Consider the following 26,413-nt stretch of genomic DNA (forward strand, 5'->3'; position numbering starts at 1 on the left):
AGTAGATATGGTCTTGTAGGTAGAAGTGTGTCACTAGGGGTGAGCTTTGAGGTTTCAGAAGCCCAAGTCAGGCCTAGTCTGTCTCCCTCTCTTCCTGTTGACTGCAGATCCAGATGTAGAATCCCCAGCTTCCTCCCTATCGGTCTGCCTACCTGTGACTATGTTCCCCACCATGACGATAATGAAGCCCAATTAAATGCTTTCCCTTTAAACAGTTGCCATGGTCATGATGTCTCTTCACAGTGATAGAACATGGACTAATGTTGTCATAGCAGACCCATAGCTGCTGTCACTTATATGTTACACAAAGAATAAACCATTCAGTAACTGGTTTACAGAATAAAGTAGTAACTCTTGCTCTAAATCGGGTTCTACTAAGAGTCAATGCCTTATCTACGTGAGTGATAACAATTCAGGAAGAAGAAAAGCACCACCAAGGGGCAACATTTAAATGGAAGATTGACATTTTTATCCTGATTAAAGACATGGATCCCTAAGCCGATCACTTCTTCTCAGAACTGGCAGACATGTAACTGGGTTTACCACAGAAATGCTACAGAAAAATTGAGAGTAGAGGAGGAAAAAGAGTAAGTGAGGAGAAAAGTATTTAATTACAGGGAATGGACTCAACGACAGAAGTGCAGAAATGTTTTATGTGCATTATATACCCGGACGATGATTATGCTATGATTAGATATCATTTTCCTACCATCTTTTACCAGTGAGGAATTTGAAATCAAACTCACACAGCTAATTAAAGTTCCAACCTCAGCTACTGGAGAATCTCCTATGTGACTGGCTCCATATCCACTCCTCTGTAGACGCTCTGGTTAAATTCAGTGGGTCCCACAACAAAAGAGAGGGCAGTAGGAAATGGGATTGTGGAGAATAAGAGTTCTATTGTCCTAGGTATCTGAATCCCCACAGTACTGATGCGATTGGCTCTTTTTGGTCTTCCTACAGGGAACTTTGTGCTTCTTGGTACTCTGTTGGTATTTTTTGGTCCTAGGTTTCTAGATGAAGGGAGTGGAGCCCCTGAGACTGAAGACCTCACATCTTTGATGCCTTAAAGTACTGACCGCATATCGCCCTTCCATGCAAGCTGTTGATTAAATGAATGGGATTCAATTAGGTGGAACAGACCATTTTCTTCTGCCATTTGAAGAGCTTTCTTCATTTACATGCTTCTAGGCTTATGCTAATTCTCAAGTGCCCGAGGAATTAAAAGTCTTTGCAATAATCCTTTTGTTCCTTTAAACCAATAATACCCCTTGCATAGAATACAGAGTCCATTAGGAGTCTTTTGAATAATACAAATGCCTTGGAACCATGCTATCAATATTACCTCGATACCTCAGAGATAGATTAGCATGGTTTCTACCCAGTCTTAAACCGTGGTTATGTGTCAACACGCGGCTTTGTCAGCAAAACGTTTTTCTCATGTTTCCTGGTCAACACTTCTCTGTGTTATAATTTCTTCATTTATAAAGCCATGATCTCTACTGAGACTCTGGTCAGATCTCTTAAGGAGAGGCCACCGCCATATATACTTGCCATATTCTAAATACAAAAATTACTAAAATCCCTCCTATTATTGTTGTATCTCCATCTAACACACCTTGGTCCTATACTTGTGTGTGTGTGTGTGTGTGTGATGTGATGTGTTTGAGCGTGTGGGTGCTCATGCTCATTTGCATATTTGTGGACACACCTCCTCTCCTTACGCTCCGCCTAACTTTTTGAGGCCGTGTCTGTGATTGGCTGAGCTGGAGCTTACTGATTGGCTAGACTAGCCTGGTGACAGGTGAGTGCCCAGGATCCTCTTACATCCCCTTTGTGTGCTGGGATTGCAGGCACACACTGTGCCCCACCCCCACACTGGCTCTGCATGGGTGCTGAGGGTCTTACCTTAAGTCTTCATGACTGTGCATCAGGCCCTCGGCCCTCCGAGCCATTTCTCCATCCTTATCACGGTCGTCAGTGTTGGCTTGCCCTGGATTATCAAAGTGGCTGGGCTTTCTCTGTAGTTTTCTCACATCCTTGACTCTTTTCTGGCATCTGCTCAGCATTTCTCTGTCTCTGCACCCAGCTGAACCAGAATAAGACTTCTATCCTCTGCGTCGCAGATATTTCTATGCCAATCATGCCCTCCCCACAACACAAACGTCTTTAAGAAGAACCGTTCCGCTATCTCCTGATTTCCCCAATTCACTCCTTTTGGTTTCCTCTTTTTTTTTTTTTTTTTTTTTTTTTTTTGGTTCTTTTTTTGGGGACCAACCCAGGGCCTTGCGCTTCCTAGGTAAGCGCCTACCGCTGAGCTAAATCCCCAGCCCGGTTTCCTCTTTTCTAAACTGAATGGAGATTTGCAGATGGCACGGGGGCCCTCTCCTCCATGTTCGTCAGATGGGCTGTTATCCATGGGAGCTGGGCAGTGCCAGCCTGGAAACAATAAAGCCTTCCATGGTAGGCATTGCTTTGTAGGGTTGGCATTTCTGAATTTAGGATGGACAGAAGTAGCTCTTCACCCCTCTTCATCTCTCCTCCCTACCTCTGGCTCCGGGCTTCTTTAATCCCTTTGTATCAGTCCATTTCTCAGGGCAGCTTTATTAGGTTATAATTTCAGTCCTAACTGAGAACTCCTTGTAGTCAAATCCCCAGTGAAGACCTCTTTTATGCCTTTGTTGGGCATCTTTTTCCCCCCTCAGGTTCTCCTGGAATGTGTTTTTCTACTAACACCTGCTCGCTGACCTAGACTAGATGCAGGAAGTAGAATTTAGATACGTCCTGAGTAAATCCAAGCATGGTAGGAGGAACACGCAAGGCCAAGTGTGGAAAGCCTCGATAGCATTCACCATTACAAGATGGGGCTGGCTTCCGCTGCGCCAGCCCGACTTCCTTTCAGGAAACTAGCTGTGTGCACATGTGCAAGAGTGTGTTCGCGCCAAGTCTTTGCCCACCCCGGGGCGTGCCAATGAGATCATGGGTAAGCGACCAATCAGGCGTGGACACGCCACTAGGGTGTATATAAGAGTGCCATTCTGGGGCTCGGCTCTCTCCTCTTCAAGATGCAATAAATGCTTTGCTGCAGAAGGATCCTGATGTCCGTGCGTCGTTCTTGCTGGCGAGACGTTGGGCGCAGGACAGCCAAATGTGCTAAGGGAACTCGAAAGCTTCCCCGACTTTACTGTGTCCACGGATCACTTGGAGAGCTGGCCAGCATCTAGGTTCTGACCCAAGAGTCTGGACTGAGAGTTCTTCACTTTTCTTCCCAGGAAGTCCCTTGGACATCAGTATATGGCTGCCATGTTGACAGAGGTGGGACACTGGCTCTACTGTACTATGAAGACCTCTTCTCATCTCCCTCACTCCTTACCTACTGCACTTCCCACCACTCACTGTGTCACTCTCAAGATGCAACAGGTAATTTATGTTGGGAACTGTTGATTTCTATAGCTGCCATGCAGGATGGCCATTAAACTGATAGCTGTAAACAGGGAGTTATGGTCTAAGAGTTTAAGAGACCACAAGTTTGGAAGTAAAGCTCTGCTCTGCTCTGAAGACGTGAGAGAGGCTCCTTCCCTGCCCCTCCAGCTTCAGGTGCCGAGATAACATTGTTCAACCTCCACAGGCTTTTTACCACTTCCCCCTCTTCACTCCACCCTTCTCTGTGCATCTCCTATGAGGACACTGATCAATGAATCTGGGTCTAAATGGTCTAGGATCATCCTGTTTCTAGACGACGGACCTCAACTTAATTATGTCAGAAGGGACACTTGGGATTACAACCATAGGGGCATGCTCTGAGAATTAGGGTGTAGATATGATTTCTGAGGGGATATCAGGTCGTACACGTGTTATATAATCCCTACCTTTCTTGTTCAAAGTAGACATCCTTCAATTCTAAAAAGGAAAAGGTAGTTATCTTTAATAGAACTATTATCACCAAATGAAGATGTCTTTGTCCTCCTTAGATATTAATGTTCTATAGATATCTGTGCAAGACAATGCCCTGGGTCTGTCTGCAGTGCTGACTGTAGGGAATTAAACAATATTAAAGCAAGTGTAGAGTCAAGGGACAGAGTAAAGGGAACAGACTGAAACTAAAATATAATAGAGTTGAAGGCAAGATAACCCTAAAGAAACCACTGGTGTGACCGCCATGCTGTGGGCGTGGCTGTAATGCTGCTGTCTACCTGGGTCGTGGTTAACATTTCTTTGACTTCGAGGACACACAGATCACACGAGGGCTTTTCCATGTTAGGAGTGACTTAGTAAGTCTGGCTGGGGTCAAGCTGTAGCATGCCTGACTTACTGTCTCAGGTAATGACAGCACTGCCTGCCTGTGAGCCATACTGTGAGGAACAAGGGCTTTGTTTCATGTGTGTAATGAGAAATTTTGAGCTCTCTGGCTGGCCTGGGTGTGCATTGCCAGGGAGCTTGACCATCTGCCTGTGAAGAACTGCAGAGTGTGTGTTCTCTTCCTCCAGCTTCACTTAGAAATTCAAGTCAAGATTGCCACCCTGCTGACTTTTCAAAAGAATTTGTACTTTTAAATACAGTCTTCATATTTATTAGCACTCCAGTCAAATTCTAAAATTGTGAAACAACTGGTGGGTCAATTGAATATGTACACACACACATACATACACATACACACATACATATATATTCACACACATACAAAGACACACACATACACATACACACATACTCACATACACATACACACACCCACATACACACAGATATATACACACTTACACACATACACACACATATACACATACATATACACACATACATACACATGCACACACATATGCACATCCATACACATACTAACTCATGCATGCACATATACACATGTACACACACGTACACATATATGCACATACTCATGCACACACACAGACATACACATACACAAGTATATACACACACCACACACATACACATACACATATACACACATACGCACACATGCGCACACACAAACACATGTATACACACATTAACACACATACATATGCATCTACACCACACATACACACACACACACACGCAGTAAATGTATATTTGTTTAACCTTGATGAGTGGGCACTTTATGAACACAGCTGTTACTTCTTGTGTATAATAGCAATTATGAAATTATTTAGAGTGATAAACAGGAGGAGGAACAAAAAGGAAGAAAATGCTGGTCGGAAGCTGCCTGTATTTTGTTTTGCTCAGAATCCCAAATGGGTAGCTATTCAGAGCACACCATGTCAAGAAGGAAATGAGACATTCCAAGGGCTATTAACTACTCCACCAGAGATCCCAGAAGATCACTGCCATGTTATTTAGTGTGGATATTTATCTAATTCTGGTGCATAAGGGCAAATTTAACATGCTCAATGGTCCTCACACTCACCCTGGCTTGCGAGCTGAGGTTTAATGATCCATTGACAGTGGACTAGGGTGTTATCTTATAAAACAAATGCCTTTGGGAGAGCAGCAAAGAGTGGTCGGCTTTTTAATATATTATATGTATACTATGTATACTATGTGTTTTAAGAATTTGTTTGCAAGTAGAACTCAGGATTACTGTGTTTTTATCAGTGTTTTTGAGGGTGCAGAACAAAACTGATTGTGGTAATTAGCAAGTCCTCACCATGTCTCCATGGTCATGATCTCTGAGCTTAGATCAACGCACACACTCTGCTCACATCTTTGATTGATGTCAGTGACCCATACATGACTTCATGTTAGAGCATGCACATCCAGAAAGAACCAGGTCTTCTCGGCAGGATTGCAGGATTTTGATTCTGAGGTGTCCCACGTGGGTGAGTGTGGAGTCCTGGGAGTTACTTGCTGACCAGCTGCCAAAGGTGCAGGCGATAAAAGCAACTGTGTGCAACTTTCCACACCAAAGTCAGAGACCTGCACTAGGCCAATTCTCTACAGCGGAGCAAAGGGAGATGCTTTAACAAGCAGGAGGGCCAGCACTGTAATACAGCCGGATACGCTATAGTAAGCTTTATTAAGACTCTTTAAGGTGTTTCTGAAAACCTCAAACAACTGTTCCAGTCACATCAGAGAGCTCAGAATTGACAGGGCCTTAGGCTCTGTGGCTCAGGCTCTGCGCTGAGCTGAAGCCCTGGCGAACTTTGTGCAGGTGTTTGAGAGGCGATAACCCACGACAGGTACTTTGACTTTACAAAGTATGTTTGATTGACTCTAAGGACTTTCCTTTCTTAGTAAATATAAAGAAAGCAAAAGAGAAATTAGAAGGACCCAGTGTTCTACCTACAAACACTGCATTTTCAAAAACTTTTAAGTTTTGGAACTCTCTATGTAGACCAGGCTAGTTTTGAACTCATAGAGATTCTTCCTCTGCCTCTGCCTCTGCCTCTGTGTCTCTCTCTGCCTCTGCCTCTGCCTCTCTGCCTCTGCCTCTGTCTCTCTGCCTCTTCTCTCTGCCTTTCTGCCTCTGCCTCTGCCTCTGCCTCTGCTTCTGCCTCTGCCTCTGCCTCTCAAGTTATGGTATCAAAGTTGTGTGCTATTGTGCAAAGCTTTGAAGTATGCAAGTATTAAAAACTGAATGAAGGGTGTAGCTTTGTTTAAGCCAGTAGCTGACTCTAAGCTGACAGTATTACGTTGTGCCAACCATATTTGGTCCATAGTGTCCTCTTGGAACTCTTGTCTGATCATCTGCTTGCTTGATACAGTCTTGCTTTGTAGCCCAGGCCCTGAGCCTGGAATTAGAGATGCGACCCCCTTCCCCCATATCTAGCACAAGAAATTCTGAATTAAGAGGGATTCCAAGACTGGTAATGAGAGCATTGTCAAAGGGACAGGACTGTGATGGATTACAGGCATCTGTCTGAGTCATTGGAAGGGGACAGAGGCCATCTGTGCATCGTGCACTTCATGGGTGTGTTGTATTCATACTCAAAGGGATCCTCTTAAAACTGGGCAACTATAAGAGTTCGCTTACTTTGGACTTTGTCATGAAAGCTATAAGGTTGATGGAAGATTTCTGAGTCCCCCTCCAATGGAGGAGAATTAAATGTAACTTGTTAAAGAAATGGCAATAATTATGATAAAGACAGGGCAAGTGAAAACAATTTCAGGGCCAATACTAGCAGTGAATATGTCTCAGACTCTCATCAATCTCCAAACATGAAAATTGCTTTAGTGCGGCCAACACAAGGCAGTGCCATAGTAGCATCACCTGACAACGCCAAATGGCTTGGACGTGAGCGTACCAGGAGCTGAGTGCATATCCCAGGGCTGCTCTTATATCTTGATGATAAAGACACAAACCTGAGCCTCTGGAAGCTTCCAAACGTGTCCAGGTCTCCAGTCTTCAGTTTGTCTACTGTGGTAGTCAGGATGCCCCCAAGCTGTGTACACACTGAACCTTGAAGCCTTTGAACATCAGGATGACGTGTCATAGGGATTGTCTTAGGTTATCCTAAGAGGCCCACTGATCGCACAGGCCCTTAAAGCAGTTAACCTTCTCCCCTTAGGGGCAAGGATACATCAGAAGGAACAGTCAGAAGAGTGAGAAGAAGTGGCTGGGGAGAGCCTTGTGCAAGGCCTACAAAGAGATGGGGAAGCCCTTGAGAGCAAATGCCTGTCCAAACTCATGGTTTCCAGGGAGAGGAATTCAGGCCCATAGGCACCAGCAGGTCAGTCTAACCCATAACTGTGTAGTCTGAGAGTAGACACTTCCTCAAGCCCTGGCCAAGCCTGGCTATCAATGTTGACTTTAGCTTTGTGAATCCTCAGCTGAGGCCCCTTCTAGATCACCATCTTGTGCTGAGATTCCTAATCTGTGGCTCTGTGAAGAGGGACAAGTTAACCAGTTTTTAGCAGTGAACTTGTAAACAGTAGAAACCGGTATCATATGGTCTTGAAAGCCAAAGGTCTTATTGGTCCAATAATGTCTGATAAACCCTGATCCCAGACTGGCAGGATTTCACCCACAGTGCCATAAACACTCCATAGAGTCTCCTTAGCCACCATCCTCTGAAGGTGATGCTCAAAGGTGGAGCATGGTCCAGGAGACAGCTCGGGAGGTACAAAAGCACGGCCATGCAAGCCCAAAGACTGGAATTCAATCCCAGAACCCGCATCAAAATCCATGTGTGGTGGCAAAGGTCTGTGATCTCAGTGCTCCTATGGAGAGATGAGAGTTAGAGACAGAAGCCTCACCTGAAAAAAATCCCAGGCCAGTTAGCCTTTCATCTACAGCCCCATAGCGGAGGCAAGGAGAGAGATCCTGTCTCAACAAGGCAGAAGGCAGGAACGACTCCAGAATGTCACCCTCTGAGTGTCACATGTGTGTGTACATGCACACATGTGCTCACACACGCACACACACATATATATACATACACATACATATACACATACACACAGATATACACACATACACACACACAGACACATACATACACACACATACACACACACAGACATACACAGACATACACCCATATACACACATACACATACACACACAGACACACACACAGACACATAAATACACATACACAGACACACACACAGACATACACAGACACACCCATATACACACATACACATACACACACATACACACACAGACACATACACACACATACACACACAGACACACACACAGACATACACAGACATACACCCATATACACACATACACATACACACACACACACACACACACACCCCTCACATGCACCCATGCATACACACAAGTGTACATCTCCCCCACATGCATAAGTATGTAAATAAATAAACATGCCCAGACTGCATCTTGAGCTCCAGGCCAATGAATCTGCTTTTTAACAGAGTGGATGGAACAACAGTGCAGAATGGTAGAGGTTGACACCTGGCTTCCTGTGCACACGTAGACATGTGCATGCACATGCACACACATGAACACACACGCACACACACCCCAAATGCATAAAAATAAGTAAATAAGTATGAGCCGCCTGTCAGCTGAGCACTTGGAAACCTCAGCTTCTGAGGAGAAAGGTATAGCCACTCATGCAGGAGCTCTGCAAACCAGGACTGTTTGTGCGGATGTCACTTCATCTAACATGTTATTGGCTGGGATAGTAGTCACATAACCTAATCAGCTGTACAGGACACTGGGAATTCTGGCTTATTTTTGTGTTCAGGGAGAAGACATGATCACAGTGTGTTAACCAGCCTTTGCCATAAATACGCCATTTGTAGAATATCTCATAGAGACGGAGAGAGGGGTGTTTTCCTCTGTAGTTGGAGGTCTTTTATTCTGTCTTGCGGATCATCTGCTAATTCCTGCCCAGTGTTGGACCTCTGGCCTCTCTGCCTCCATGGCTGGGTTGCTGCTGTGTTCTCTCAGAGCTCTTTTCTGTCAGAAGACCACTCCTGTTCCCTTTACCCACATGGCTCCAGGATAGGTTTTAAATGGAGGCACGGTTTTCCCCTTCTGTCTCTCCTCTTGGCTTGATGACGTCCATCTCCCCGTACTTTGAATGCGCATGCGCGGTGTCCCAAGCCTCAGCACCACCACTCAGTTAGCTCTGTTACACTGAGTTCTGTGGCACCGCGGCGCGCTGTTCTCCTGCTCCCGATGTGTTTGTCTGGTGTTTGTGAGCCTCGGGGTAGTCTGCAGAAACAGCGGAGGACTAGCGTGTCAGATCGCACCTTCCTTGAGGTTTTAATAATTGAATAGATTTAGTAACCACGTTGTCTGAGATAAGGAGTCAGCCTCTGCACCAGGGCCATTTGGAGCAGAATGCACAGTCTGCGTCTATGGGAGAGGGAAGACAAGGAAGCCATAGAGGGTTTTGTGGTGTCCCCTGAATCTGCAGATTTGCATGCCAACATCAGTCCTGACTGCCAACAGTGCGATGATTACGGAGCATCTAACAAGACCTGTTCTCTGGACAAGCCCTGAAATGTCGTTCTTATGTTTGCTTTAGTGGTCTACGAGGTACAAACGCAACTCGACCTCCAAAGTCACACAGTATGTCTATCACTGACAAGAATTTCCTGGGGGACCAAAAGACCCCAGGTTGAGAAGCACTCACCTTCTAGAAACCCACTTGGCCTGTTGGCCTCATCTCACTCAACTGTGATCACGGGGCCCACCCGCACGAAGCAGAGAACTTAGCAGCATGAACCCGTCTCGTGATAACGGCACGCCGTTCACGCTATGTCTACGCTCTGCAATGAACTCCTACATGCGGTCGGCACAGCGAGACCCGGCAGAGTCCTTGCTCCGGCTGGAAGAAGCCTAATTAAACAAGTGAGTTCAGCTGGAGGATTTGTAGTCATTAGTGGACTCGTCCAACTGCTGTGCTCACAGCTAAGCAGGGCTGAGCAAACACCGCCCTGTCCTGCCCACAGGGCTGAATGCCGGGAGGCAGACATTACATTATCCTGTCTGTGTACTCAGTGCGTATCGGAAAACATGGAGCTAACTAAGGAAGGCTGGGTGTTGGCAAAGTCGCCCTCCTCCTGGAGGTTCCGAGGACATCTGTCCAGGCCTTGCTCATCCTCCAAATGCTGAGTTTGTCTCTACCCTCTTATTCTGAGCACAAACCCTGTTCTCTGTGTTGGTCCTCACCTCTCCTTTATTTACTTTTGTCTAGCAGTCTCAGGGCGCCAAGGTTTCTGATTTGAGCATGCGCATGTGAGGATCTCTGTCGCCCATGTACGCCTCCCCCCACTTTGATTAGAGCATGCGCGTGTGAGGCTCTCTGTGGCGCTCGTGTATCCCCGCCTCTCCCTCTGGGTCATTCCTCGGTTCTTTCTCATTCCTCAATTCTCCTAGTTTCAAAATGCGCCCTATGCAATCTCACCGAATCTTTCAAAAACATTTCTTTCAATTTCAGTTTATAAATATTGTTTATGAATTTATGTGTGTGGCCACATGTACTGTGACAAAAGTCAGGGGGCAGCTTGCAGGAGTCTGTCCTTTCTTCCAACATATGAGTTCTGGGATCAGCAAGCTCCCTCACCAGCTGAGCCATCCTGTCAGTGCACCACCAGCTTTGTAAATCCGTGACGCTCTTCCTTTATTTTCAAACGGATGACTCCGTACATTGTTTCAAATTCTTCAGGTACAGAAAAATATTTAATATATTTGATTAGGTTGAATTACATCTCAATTTCTTCCTGGTATTGAGAAATTCAATCCTAAAATGTTGGTCGAGGGAATTCAGCCTCTAATCTCTCAGAAATTTCAGTATCTTCTCTCTCTCTCTCTCTCTCTCTCTCTCTCTCTCTCTCTCTCTCTCTCTCTCTGTCTCTCTCTCTCTCTCTCTCTCTCTCTCTCTGTCTCTCTCTCTCTCTCTCTCTCTCTCACACACACACACACACACACATGCATGCATACTTACACACACTTACACATACACCTGTCCCACTGCCCTCTCTCATAACTCGTTCTTCACTGTGACAATGAGGGTTTGGGGAAAATGCGAGTTTTACAAATGACAAATTTATGTTCCAATTTGTGTGGATTCTAAAATAGTCAAAGGACTCTCCCTCTTTATGGATCCAGATGGCGAACAGGATCGGAGGGTACTCCCGGCAAAGTGTGTAGGTCAGTGAATTCTTTCCACATTACAATGCGCTGGAGATGACCCTCATGAATTTCATTCCGAGACCTTTTGCAGCTGTCGGGTCTCAATAATTTTTACCTGTTTTGATATTTTCCAAAATTGCTGAGGACGTTGCGACATAAAGAACTGACAAACACGCACAAGCCTAGCATGGTGAGCAGCGGTCCGTGAGGGTCAAGCGGTGTGAGGGGGGGTAGAGTCCAGCGATGCTCGAGGGTCGATAGTCTCAGGAGGTGATGTCAACTTTGAAATGAAGCAATGCTGTGATTTGCATTAGGTCATTTTTTAATCACAGTGACAAGCTACCTCAACAGTTCCACATTCCTTATAAGATCAGCACATTTCCCCCACCTGTTTACCAAGGCGGGGCATGAGTTTACATCATTGAGAACCTGTGTATTTTCTTAGCTGTGTTTCTGACACTGGGCCTGCGCCAACCTTTTAAACCTTGAAGCAAAAGAGGAAAAACGAAACAAACTAAGAAGGCAAAGCCATCTCCGAGTCCAGGTCTGGCTTTGTGGCTTCTCTGTCTCTTGTTGAGAGTTGCATGCAGTAAAATGTAATATATGTATATGTATGTGTATGAGCAGGTGTATGTGTATATTATGTATATGTATGTATGTGTATGTGTATATGCATATGTATATGATGTGCATGGATGTGTATGTGTATATGATGTCTATGTCTATGTCTATGATGTATATGTATATGTATGTGTATGTGTATATGATATGTATGTATATATGTGTGTGTATGTTGTGTGTGTATGTGTGTGTGTACCTGTGTGTGTATGTGTACATGTATATGTATGTTGTGTGTGTATGTGTGTGTACCTGTGTGTATGTGTATATGTATATGTATATGTGTATATGTATGTGTGTATGTGTGTGTATGTTGTGTGTATACCTGTGTGTATGTGTGTGTGTACCTGTGTGTGTATGTGTACATGTATATGTATATTGTGTGTGTGTGTGTGTGTTCTTGTGTGTTTGTGTATATGTATATGTATATGTGTATATGTGTGTGTGTGTGTGTGTGCACTTTTGTGGTTGTGCGGAGCTGTGTGTGTCTGTGTGTGTGTGTGTGTGTGTGTGTGTGTGTGTGTATGTGTGTGTGTGTGTGTGTGTGTGTGTGTGTGTGTATGTGTGTGTGTACGTGTGTGTGTGTATGTGTGTGTATACCTGTGTGTATGTGTATATGTATATGTATGTGTGTATGTGTATGTGTATGTTGTGTGTGTATGTGTATGTGTGTATGTTGTGTGTATATGTATGTGTATGTTGTGTGTGTATGTGTGTGTATGTTGTGTGTGTTATGTGTGTATGTGTATGTATGTTGTGTGTATGTGTGTGTGTATGTTTTGTGTATGTTGTATGTGTATGTATGTGTGTGTATGTTGTGTGTGTATGTATGTGTGTGCCTGTGTGTGTATGTGTATGAGGAAGGCAACAAAAACATCTCATTTTATTGCACTCTAAATATTTTACATTTTTTTATATCCTTGCAGAATGCCTTCATGGATTATTTTATAAAAATGGCTCTCCCAGTAGAGAGATCTTCAAGATGGGAAAAGTGTCTTATTTTCAACGTGGCCATTTCTATCTACAGCACTCTACTCTGTTAAATAGCCTTAATAAAAAATGATGATATCCTTTTATACTGACACACCTTGTCTTCTCTTGAGTAAAACAGTAAAAAGAAATAGAGCCAAAGACAATCTTTTCCTCAGGAGGAATACAGGGGCTCCAGATGTTGTTATTCTCTATACCGCCATTCCTTGACAGATCTTCATGGGTGGTGACCATCTTGGATTTCTTCAATATTTAGACTAAGAGACCAAACTAAGTCACCTTTTCCTCTCATCACGAGTCACTTTTGAAAATACAGATGGAGCTGTGTTCTGCATTGGAGTCCTTGTCTCAATTGGAAATCAGTGCATTCAGGTCTCCTGTACAAGTGACCTCAGGCCTACTAACAACCAGTGTTGTAGGATGGATGAAACTTTATCGTGCAGGAACCATAAGCAAATACCTTTACTTATTCAGGGACTTCTAAATGAATCAAGGGGAACTAGAAAGACAGAGTCAGAGGTCTCCAGAGTCCCTTTGAATTCCTCTCTGACCCCCATTGCCCTATTCTTTTTACGTGTTTCTTTCTCTGTAATCACCCTATGGAAACACCGATATTCGCTACCCAGCCCAACAGAATTGTGGCAATAGCTGTAGAAATTACCACCCTGTGGCTTTTGGAGGATGGTCAGACAAGACAGAACAGAATCAGGACTGATTCTCAACCATAAATGTGTCCTGAACGTGGACCTGGGTTCTCAATCTGACACATGGGCTCAAGTGTCCTCACCCCATCAAGCCTGCTTCTGCGAATGGAATCATCTGGTCTTCCACGGCAGTGGAGGTTCAGTATCTGAATGAATTTCATGGTGTCTGTTTGATTCCCTTAACTCTACACCGGATACTTTTCAACCCTCCCTTTTATGTTCTGATCTTTGTTTATAGATCTACAGTTTGTTATCCTTTAATTTCCCCATCAGCCTAGAAGCAAAAACCACAATAAAAGGATAAGACACCTTCCCTCAAATACAATTTAGCTTTATCTGTTGATCTTCTTACCCATTTAATCATCAACTCGTGAGTATCACATTCCATACTTTCCCTTGACATTCAGTTTATAGGTGAGAGTTTGGTGTGTCTTTCCAAAGCCATCCAATATCTCTGATCTTAAGTCACCTTTAAATGATATACCACTAACCCTCCATTCCATTTTAACATATTTGTTATTTGTATAAAACACTGGGCCAGTGAGATCAGTGGGTAAAGGTGCTTGGGCCTCAACCTGATGATGGGTATGAGTTCAATCTCTAGAACACATATGGTGGAAGGGGAATGCTAACTCTTCTGTGTCGTCCTATGACCTCCACATGCACACTGTGGTATGTGCATAAGTCTGCATAGATACAGCACATGCGCGCACACACACATGCATGTATACACACACATACACACTACACACACACACACACACACACACACACACCAAATACACAAATATAAAATAAGCTACAATGAGCATTGTGAATCCATGGCCAATAACCAACTCATATTTTGAGCTCACTAAGAACGCATGACTTCAAATAGTGCGACTCATATTTAGAGTTGTTCTGTTTGTTTTCTACCGAAATTTGAGTTTGCGAGGGGTAAAGACCTCACTAGTTACTTTTATTATTGCTATAGTAGAACACCCAATAAAGCAACTTTGTTTTAATTCAGTTTGGAGACAGGGTCTGTTGTGGTAGAGAATCATGGTAGCAGGAACGTGAGATAGCTCTTCACACATCTACAGTCAGGAAGCAGAGAGAGACGGAGGCTGGCTGGCTCTCAGCCTGCTTTGTCCCTTTTCTGTAGTCTAGGTCTCCAGCCCATCTCTAGGTCTTCATCTCAGGTAACCCGACGTGACAGTCAGCACCAACTACCAGTCATAGCTTTTAGTTTTTGTGCCTTCAATCTTTAGACCAGAGTGAGAGTTCAAGAATACTATCCAAAGTGAAGAAGAAAATCCCTTGCCGAGCTGCGTACATTTTCAAATGCTCTCCTTGAACATGAGTTCGTTTGTCTGTCTTCCAGGAAATTCCCCAGGCAGAGCTAGTCAGTGCTGTATATTGATGGACAGGCCACAGCTAGTTAGCAGCAAAGACAGGCCTGCTCAGGACCCTGACTGCTGTGCCGGAGAGTTTGTGTTTCTAAATGATGCTGGAACTGTGGTTCACGTCCTCTGGGTCCATGGTGCCACTTCCTCAGGGGGAACTCACCCGAGCGCTTGACTTTGTGCTCTGTTTCCCAGTCCCAGAAGTATCAAGAGTTTTCCCTTTGAAAACGGAGAGAAAACACACAGCAAATATTGCATTTACCGTGCTTCTTGTGCTCACATTCTAGCAGCATTCACCTTGGATACCGAGTCCGACAGCACAGTGTCCCTGAGGGACACACGAGGGGCATTGACTCCCACAGCTTCTGTGCGGTTTGCAGTCAGGGTGTGGTTTGAGACAACGCAAATTCTTTCCATGCAGTGGCTTTCCTCGTGTGCTTGCTTGTCTGTGAAATGGTGTGACGTAGTTCGTCCATTTACTCAGAGGCTCCCGTTCAACCTTCTGACCTAAAGAGCAACTCCACCAGCCTTGTCAGTTAAGAACACGAAGCTGAGAGGATGGGTTAGACCAGGGGACTGGGCCAGTGCTTCTCAACCTTCCCAATGCTGAGACCCTTCAATACAGTTCCTCATGTCGTGGTGACTGCCCAACTATTTTGTTGCTACTTCATAACTACACTTTTACTACTGTTGTGAATCATAATGTAAATATCTGATATGCAGAATATCTGATGTGTGACCCACACAGGGGTCAAGACCCACAGGTTGCCCACACTGGACTAGAGTGTTGTGGCTAGCATGAGTGTCCCCACCAGGCCCAGGAGGTACTGCTGGAACATGGTGGAACCTGAAGAGGTGGCAACTAGAGGGAGGTCTTTGGGTTACCTGATGGACCTTTGGAAGGGAACAGTGAGACTTCACATCCTTTATTTCATTTGCTTCCTCATGGTGAGGTTGGTGACATCCTCCACCACATGCTCCTGGCATGATGTCTCCTCACGGTGTCAATAGGAACTGACAACACAAGTCTGCTTGCGTCTGCATGGAATGGGTCCTCAGCACCTGCTGCACACTCAGCCCAGCTCCCTTCTGGTTCTCAGGGTACGGCTGTGCACAGATCGAAGTCCTGGTTGCTCACACTGCAATGCGGGAGCCCACAGAACGAGCACCGTGCATGGCAGCGAGCGCGTGCGCGCTGAGCGCTAACTGCTCCTCTGGCCCTTACTAAGGAGAATCTTCAGCCACCTAGCTTCTCGCCATGACCATGGTTAGACTGTCAGGACGCCCGCTGCTTTATCTGGGGCTTTGGGAGGAATGCAAGCTCTTGTCCACAGAGCTATGCGGGAAACTGCTTTGCAGTTTGAAGATAGAAACTACAGAAACAGATAGACTCTTCCCTCTGTTGCTGGAAATACCTTCTCTACGTTATCATTTAAACCTCCAGCCCCACACAACAACTCCCTTAAGGATCCCTACCTTCTCCCTAGCAGCAGATTGAATGTAAGATAAGATCGAGGGAATTTTGGGAAAATTCCCAAATAAAGTAAAATAAATATCAATTTAAATGTTTAAAGGTGTTTGGTGGAGGGAGGATCAAAGAGAGGTGTTAAAGACATAATGTTAGGTTCTTTTTGCAATATGGTAGATTGCGGCTAGGTCCTAACACATGCCAGACAAACACTTTCCCGCTGATATAAATCCCTGTGTCTCTCCACTTTATCTTGTGATTAGATTCTTATTAGCATAACCAGGCTGGCCTTGAACTCCCTCCATAGCTCAAGCTGACATGAAACTTGTCATACCCCGGCCCTGTACAGGAATTATAGGTCTGTGATGCTGTTGAGTTTTACTGAAAGGCCTTAAAAAAAAAAAAAAAAAAAAAAAAAAGGTAATACCACACATGGGTTTACATTCATCTTGCGTTCCTCACCGTGGAAAACACATGAACCAAACCTCAGGAGACCTTAATCGGGACCTACTGCATTTGTGAGGTTCTCAAAGTATGTCAAAATGCTTTCCTTTTAATTTCTTCTTGAACTGATGAATACCTTTTTCTTATAAGATATAGCACTAAAATCATTAAACGTTTTAAATGGCTGTGTGCTGTAGAAAAACAGCCCGGGTCCTAAGGCACAAACAATTTTCAATTTTATACAGAGAGTGTTTCAACACCCTGACACCCAGAAAATGAATGAGTCTGAAAGCATGCTGAATCGTGCTGCAGGGTATCTTGGAGTTGCACGGAACTTGTAACCAACCAAAAGCATTTTTTATCAGCCCGAAAACAGTACACGAGTCTGTGATAAAGGTGCCTCTGTGGCTAATCCCAATCTAAATGACAGCGGCCGTGGAGACAAACAGCCCCATCAACCTGCCATGGCTGCCCCTAACATCGTCCCTGTTGAAACTGCCTCAAAGTACAGTCTACTCTCTGATTGTTACCTCGGCAAACCTCTGAGGGACAGAAAGAAGCTCAATCGATTCCACGTGACCTACACTTAGGCCAGAAGCAGTCTTGAACTTGAGGCCGGCTTCCACTGAGCTCTGGTAGATTCCTCATGGATGGAAGGAGTCTACGCTGTTCGAGCTGTCAGAGAGATTACTCACTTCCCCCCCTCACCTGGCTCTTCTCTATGAGGTGATGGGGCGAGGCATGCCCTGTAATGCCTCAACTACGTCCAAAACCCAGTTGTGTTCTCAGTCTCCAACTCTGGGGAGAATCGATGCCCCTCTTTAGTGTGGTGAGAACATTTGGAAACACATACCCAGCGTTCAACTGCTAGGGCTCAGCTCGCTCATGAGACCATGGCTCTCTCTCATTCCTAGCTCCGACCAGCAAGGCATCTACTATAGCGGTGGGGTGCGAGCCCTCAGGTATCATCGAATTACATTACAATTTGTAACGGTAGCAGAACGACAGTTATGAAGTGGCAACGAAAATAATCTTATGTCAACACAAGGAACTGTGTTAAAGGGTGACAGCACGAGGGAAGCTGAGGACCTCTAGTACTATGGATTCCAAATGCCACACCTAGTTTGGAAGAAGTCATTCCTTCACTCTGCTACCTTAAGGGCTTTCCACCCACCACTCAGCCACCCATTTCTTTTCCTCACCATCTCTCCTGGATAATATTTCAATGACTAAGGGTGGAGAAGTGTCTGAGTTAGACTACCATCATGCAAAAGGAATTCTCCGAGGAGCATAAGCAGGCACGCACGCTGTTTAAAGCGGCGGTGAACGTTGAGGACTTTCCTAGTGGGGGACCGTGTGACTGCCGTCCAGCAGTCTAATGTGACAGTGTTTTGTTTTCTTTCCTCTCCATGCAGAAGTAGCCCTCTCTCTCCTGGCAACTGCCTCTGTGAGTGCCTGTCTCCTACGGAGAGAGAATTCAATCTCTCTGACCTCTTCTCTTTCTTAACAACAAAATTGAAAACAGAGCTTGACCTGAGCTAAGTGTCTTCTTGATTCCGGATCTTCTAAATCCGTTTGAGGCCCGAGTCCTGAGTGGAAAGCACAGCAGCCGCATCCCCCAAGTCAGCGGGGAATGAGCAGAGGGCCCCACGACCTCACAGCAGTGGAGTGGCTTCCAGGGGGAACTCCAGGGCTGCACAAGTGCTTACTGGCGTTCCTTTGTAGGACGTCCTAATCTGACCTAACGCAAATTCTCCTGCATGGACATCGACGTCCTATACTTGTTGTGCAAAGGATCCCACTGTTAGAAAACATGCTAAAACCCAATCTGATAATTTATTTTATTAGGCAAGATGGAGAAACTGGTGCTGTCTTCAGGGGATAAGGATAGACGCATAGTGATGTATCCATGTTGGTTTTCACCCTTTCTCTTCCCCGGTGTTCTTGGTTCTTCCTGTTTTTCCCTCCTCCACAAGTTCAAGAGACATAGCCTCTATTTAAACCAAGTTTTTAAATGAGGTTTGACTTTATGGTTCTGAGGGGGGAAAAAATCCGCCATGTGTAGAGTAGGACTGAATAACAATGTTGATTTCCATTCTAAACAGAGGAAAGTGCCTTGGGGTGTGCGGCATGCGAGTGACATTCAATATTAATGTAAATCACAGAGCTGAAGCCGGTGCTTCCGGTAAATCCTCTCTGAACTCCTGTGGATGCTGAGCCATCCTCCACAGAGCTCACTGTCTACAACAGCTGAGGCACCTTGGTCTGGACGGGTGCATTGTTATGTCTAATGCATTCCCAAATGAGATGCGAGCCCCGGAGGTCTTTGGAGTTTCTAAAGGGTGGGTTGAGTTTGGGAACTAAACTAAACTAAGCGGCAGTGGTGAGAACAGGGAGTCTTTTCTCTAGGTGGAAATAAATAGTGGAGGGCAAGTGGTTAGGTAGTCCAAGCTGGTCAGTGACACGCGCAACTGCGATTCTGAGACTATAGTTGATACACATGAGCACTGGCCAGCCCGAGGGGCAAAGAGAGAGCTAACTGTGGTGGTGTGAACCCAGTCCATTCTTCAGGAGACCCTGCCCCATCTTGACCAAGCAAATGTACCAGGAAACCCAAGAGTTACGGATGACGTGAAATGAAGTTTAAGGATAACGGAAGCATGTAGAATGCACAGACCTTACAGAAGGAAAGCAGGAAAGTCAGGAAGGACACACAAGATGAAAGGAGAGTCAGGATGCAGTCTCTCTGCAGGCCCAACCCTCCCTGTGGTTGAACTTCTTTTGCGTGGATGCACGGCTGGTTTGAACGTTTGGCTTGAGCAAAATGGTGTTCACAGTTGTCATTGGGGGGAATGTCGCTAATTAAGCACGGCCTTGCTGCAAGCCTTGCGACATCTGTCTCACAGGAACCAGTCACGCAATACTATTCTCCTGCCTGATAACCAGGAAAGAAGGAGGGTCCAGTGTTATCTGTAAGTCATATAATAGTAATGGACAAAGACCCAAGTCCGGCCTAGATCTTGCTGACTCTGTTTCTTGTTGAGAATTGAGAAGGAGCTGCTGTGAGGGACGAAGGATTCTGAGCTCTTCTGCCAATGCGGTTCCTCAGGACAGATGAGGCCATTTCATCTTCCATTCGTCCTACTTACGCTACTTACCAGTGTGCTAAAACCTGTGTGCTTTTAACACGTTGTAGGGAGAGACCATCGACATACAGCTTCAGGCTTCCTCCTCCACATGGAATGTACTATGCAGAGTCATAAGCAAGTCTTACCTGTAGACACTGAGAGACTCGGAAGATGTAATGGCTATCTCCAGAAGAAAGTAACAGAAGCCCATTAACCTTTCCCGAGAGCACCCGGCCTCAGTCTGCATTACCCATGTGTTCATGGGCAAACTTGGAAGGTGGGTTCCCTTTTTGGAAAATAATCAGTGAAATTTGAAATACAGATGTTTTGTTTTTTCCTGGTCAACCAGAGACTCAGAGCCTGCGTTTGTGCTCCTAGACTCTTTCCCTCTCAATATCAAGTCTTGAATGGACTCTGTCAAGGGTGGAAGAAGCAGATAATGGAACAATTCTGACCAGGAGTCTTGTCAAACTGTCACGAGCCATTGGCATCTGTGCCTAGACTACCCAACGCTACAACCTCTTCCCATTTCGAGCCAGCATCTAACCATGTCCTCCAACCATAATCGTCCTATTGTTCTACAATTCCTGATGCAGTCGGCAGTGCCCATTTCAACCCTCACAGCAACATTTCCATGAAGCCAGTTTCTGCTGTCACCTCTGAAGTAGCTTGCTCAGCCCTGTCAGTCCACCCTGGCCCACTTGTGAAATCCTCTTCAACACCTTTTATTGTGTGGAACGATCTGTTGGTTGTAAATCTTCTTAGTATGTCAGCACAGTTTGCTCTTACACAGTTTCCTGACAGTCATGCAGGAAGAGGGACTATTCCTATTAAGCACAAGAGAAGTACAAATAATTTGATTTCAAGAGATCCAGAGTGTGTAAATGAAGGTCCTACAGCCAGGTGGGTTCCTGGAACAAGAATGTGAAGGCAGGTGGCAACAAGGGTGTCTATAGACAAGCAAGATATCTCTACATAGATATATACATACTGTTATACAGAGACCCACATATATATACACAAACATATATGTACAAACACACGCACACACACATATATATATATACACATAAACAAACATGCACACACAGATATAGATATGCACATACATACACAAAACATACTCATTCATATACACAGATATGAATGTGTATATCATACACATATGTGTGTATGATATATTCATACCCGTGTATGAATCATGTATTGTACATGATATATTGTACATATATTCATACATGTACATAAACATATAAACGTATACACTTACATACACACATACATTATGCATACTCACAGCACATACATGCAAACACACACTTAGTCAAACACACACACAAACAGGGACACATACAAACACACATATCCCATACATACACATATAAGCACACATAGACATTCACACACACATGGCACACATGCGTGCCACATGCATAAACCCACACACAAATGCACACCACATATAATCACATCACCTACGTACAAACATACAAATATAGCCCCTCCAAACACACCATACACAACACACACACACATACACACATACCACACACAAAACACACCATACACAAAACACACACACATGCGTACACACATACCACACACAAAACACACCATACACAACACACACATGCATACACATATACCACACACAAAACACACCATATGCAAAACATAGACACCCACATAACCTCTACACAAACATACCACACACACATACCATACATACTTGCCCCACATGCACACGCAGACACACATGCATCACACATACACTCAAATTAGACTTCAATACCTCGCCAATACACTAGCTGTCCCTTCCTACAAAAAAATAAAAAATAAAAAAAAAATAAAAGAAGGCTGTGAACGAAGCACGCTCATGTTTTTTCTTCGGTTCGTACTGAGATTCGTAGATACTCAGAGGGCCACATGGTCTTCAGGCAACTGGGCAATAAAAAGTGATAAATTGCTTTCTCCCACCACGTCCCCCGAGATAGCCACTAGCAGCCGTGATTATCTCAGCAGACAGAGATGGCGATACAGGGTGCTCTGAGAACCACGTGGGATCACATGCTGGACTGTACATACAGACTCACCCGGGAGCCCGGCAAAGCTACATGCTGGACATGGCTCTACAGAGCCACCTCAGAGCAAGCAGGAGCTGACAGTGTGCACACGGCTGCATGGAGCCATAGACATTGGGCAATAACAGTTCTCTCAGCTGTTGGGAAAATGAAACACGTCAATCACCGACAGGTTGACAACTGACAGCGTCGATTAGGAATGATGCGTATTCTCTTTTTCCATAAAAAGAGTGAGTGAGGAACTCGAAGGCAAATGGCTTCCTACAGGCAAGGTGCCAAAGGTAAAATCAAAGCGCCGTTCTTGTACCAGTCAACTCCTCAATGAGGCAACCAGGCTTCTGTTAGTTCCTGAGACGTCAAAGACGCCGAGTGTATGATTGCAGGATTGAAAATTGCTTATTAAATGTTAATTCTTGGGTTTTGGCAATTAGTGGGCACTAAGTCAGAGAGAAATACTTTTCTCAAAATACTTTTCTCTCAAATGCCCTTTGTGTGAAGAGACAGGAAACCATTTTACTAGTACTGCTTCTTATTTTTTTTTTTATTATTTGTCTAGAAATCTGTCTCCTGGAATACTCTTAAGTCAGGCAGTCCCTGGGAGACTCATAGAGTGCATTTACAAGTTTCCCAACCTTTTCACAGGAGCTGGTGCCCAGGGCAAACTTCAGAAAATATCAGCCAGAACAATGTAATTACCCAGGGTTCGTTAGCCCAGGATCTTAGGTTATTGTGGGGATTATTTTGGCTATAGCCAAGTGCAGAGGATCTAAGCGTTTTGAAAGGTTGAGGTCCTTTAAACAACGAAGCCGTCTTTCTTTATTTGTTCTATTATGTATTTATTTACTTACTCATTTCACCGGTGCAGAGAGGGGCCTTGCACCCTCCAGGTAAGCACATGGGGCTGTACCCTGAGTCCAAGAGATGTATTCCCTTGAGTGACAGTTACATTTCAGAGCCAGAGTGAGAGACCAGCTCAGACTTCCTTGGTTTGGTTGTTGATTTGGTGATTTTTTTTTTTCACGGTCATGACACACTTGACAGCAGTGACTGGGGGTAAACAGTTTATTTTAGCTCACGGTTTAGTTCAGGAGACGCGGTTCGTCTGGTACGGAAGGTGTGGCAGCCCTGGGATTCCGTCCATTGAGGCAGGAACTTAGGATGCTGCACTTTGACAGACTGAGAAACAGAGCATGAGCCATGGTGGCCACGCCTCCAAGGCGGAGCTTAGCAACCCATTTCTGCTAGGGAGGCCAGTCTCCAAGTTCTATGACTCCCCTGCCTTTTTTTTTTTTTTTTTTTTTTTGTCTCACTGCTTTGGTAAATACGCACCATAGCAGTTTGAGGAGAAAGCGTTTCTTTTGTCTCAAGTTGGAGGTACAGTCCATCGTTCCAGGGAAGGCGTGGTAGAAGGACTATGAGGCCGCTGGTCGCATCCCATCCACATCCAGAAAGCAGTCGGGGAATTCTGGTGTCCAGTGCTTGGCCCGTTTACCTCCATTTGTTCAGTCCAGGACCCCAGCCAACTGACCCACCTCAATTAATCTAATGTAGAAAGCTTATTAAAGATATGCCCAGAGCTGTGTTTTCTAAGGTGATTATAAATTCCATCACATTGACGGTCAAGATTTCCAAACACAGTCACAAAGCAGAAACAGCCAAGGACCAAGTGCTCAGATGGGGCTTCATGGAGGACACGTCACATGCAAGCCATATCAGATACAGTGCAAATTACCACTGCATGGCTAATACGCACAACTCGTGTTCAAATCAGGCAGAAGCTAGACATCAATCACAGGGCCCGACGCCATCACGGAGCGCTCTCGACGCATCTTTGTCGTTGTGGTTCTGTATTTCCCACCTTGCTACATTCCCTGTAGGTCATTCGGAAGGGCGGCCCCGTCAACTGGATGGGACTCTTCCTTCTTTTTGCATCAGGAGGAAACGGAATAGAGTAATTTCCTTAGGAAAGCATCAAACTCGACCACTCGCCAGATGTCTGGGACTCTGGAGAAAACTCCCTGACACTCTAGGGCCCACGGGGATCATTCCGCTGAGCTATCAGGGGTGCCTTGGCCATCTAAAACGTAACCCCTAGTCCGTGTCTTTGTTTCAAAGGGAGGATCAGTTCTGTCTGGGCATTACCCCACAGGCCTTCCTACCTCCTCTGGTCATATGGAAGACGTGGTCAGCAGCGAGTTCCGTATGACTATGTGTGACTTCATCACTCTCCATGGCAACTGTCAGCTCAGGAACCACCGTCCTTTTGCCCTCGCTTCCCCACTGGAACCTCAGGGAGATCTTCGTGAATACCGTGTATCCTTTTAGACTGTGGAGAACGCTACACACTAAGTAGGTCTTTAGAAATTTGGCTAATTGCAATAATATATATTAACACTGATTTCTATGACCACACGTGCAGATATGTTAGGATTTTAAATAAATGATCTTCAGTAAGTACACACCTGAATAAAAATAGAACTCGCTCAGTCCAGTCTCCATTTTGCAAGGTGTCTACCACATGACTGATATTTTTAGGGATGTTGGTGTATCCTTGAGAATTTCTTGAAGTGTGTGTCCCCACACTGTGTCTCGTTGCAGCCTTCTGAAACTGCAACTGAAATTTGAGGAATGTATTCAATGTACTAGGGTCACAGAGTTAAAGAAAACCGACTCTCCAACTCCCAGTAGCATCCAAGGCAACAGCTCCCTGGAGAGGGGTGGGGCTTTATGTCCAAGACAGGGTTTTGTCTGGATTGAGGTTGCACAGGTCTTGTGCTCACTGTCACAACCACTGTGGCTTCCATATGGGCTGTGTCCAAAGAACAAAACACTGTTTGTGTGAAAAGAAGAGAAAATAGGTATTTTTCCAAAGTTTAGAAAGACACAACATAATGAGGTAATAATAGGCTCCCTGGGGGAGGAATTGCAATGGTAAAGGAAGTAATTTATTCATGGTGTAGATATTTAAATGAGCATGAAGTAGAAAGTTCTAGAAAAGAGGGAGAAAATAAGAGATTGATTCCAGAGGTTCCTAAGATGAGAGAGTATGGCCATTTTGGTTGTTATAGATAAGCAGGTATTGGGACGGCAACCTAAGAGTGACTATGGAGAAGGAAGCTGACAGGACCCCCAAGCCCAGTTTCTTTCAGCATTTGCCTCTCACTTAAAGGAATAACTCTCAATTTGTACCGGAAGCCAAATGATTGGCCCAAAAGCAAAGCTTGCACTTTGAGTGACATGTCACTATACAACGTCTACAAGGGTAGCTAGGATACGCCCGTGTTGCTGAGGGGAGATTAATCACCACAGCAAAAGGTTGGACTCCCCTGAACAAGGGCTGTGCGGAGCGCACACCCTGGTTACAGTTACCCCTGGATAACTGAATCGCTTTACGTGAATAACCGGAACCCTCGCAGACAAAGATAGGCAGAGGGCAATGACAGTTCATCTGCAAAAGGAGTTTTATTAGAGCCTTGAGGAATAGCGCGATATGATCATTGAGGAGTAAGATGTGTGAGCGTTTCAGAGAAGGCATGGCTGTTCGCAAAGGCCCTGAGCTAGAGTATGCTAAAGAGGAAGGAAGGGAAAAAGGAAACAGCCTGGGAAAACTGAGGATGGCGGAGCAGAGAGAAGTATTGGCAAAAGGGTCAAGAAGCCAAGACGAGGAACACAGACCGAACACGCCTGTCCAGAGAGAGTCCTGGCAGCTGACTCTCCATAGCGGTGGGTGTGGACTTGTGAAATAGACACCACCATTTCTTGATGGCCTCAGGCCTTCCCTGTATTCCATGAGCAAAAGTGAGATTTTGTGGGAAACTAGAAAGCCAGTTGGTAGTGCCTCTGCAATTCTTTTGTTATTCAGGAGTGTTTTAGCAATCCTGAGATTTTTTTTTTTTTTTTTTTTGGTTTCCTTGTGAAGTTTAACGTGTTTTTTGCAATTTCTGTGAAGAATTGTATTAGGGCATTGATAGGGATTGCATTGAACCTGCAGATGGCTTTTGGTACAGTGACCACTTCTGCAATATT

This window comes from Rattus rattus, chromosome 5 (genome assembly GCF_011064425.1).
Source record: "Rattus rattus isolate New Zealand chromosome 5, Rrattus_CSIRO_v1, whole genome shotgun sequence".
NCBI lineage: Eukaryota > Metazoa > Chordata > Mammalia > Rodentia > Muridae > Rattus > Rattus rattus.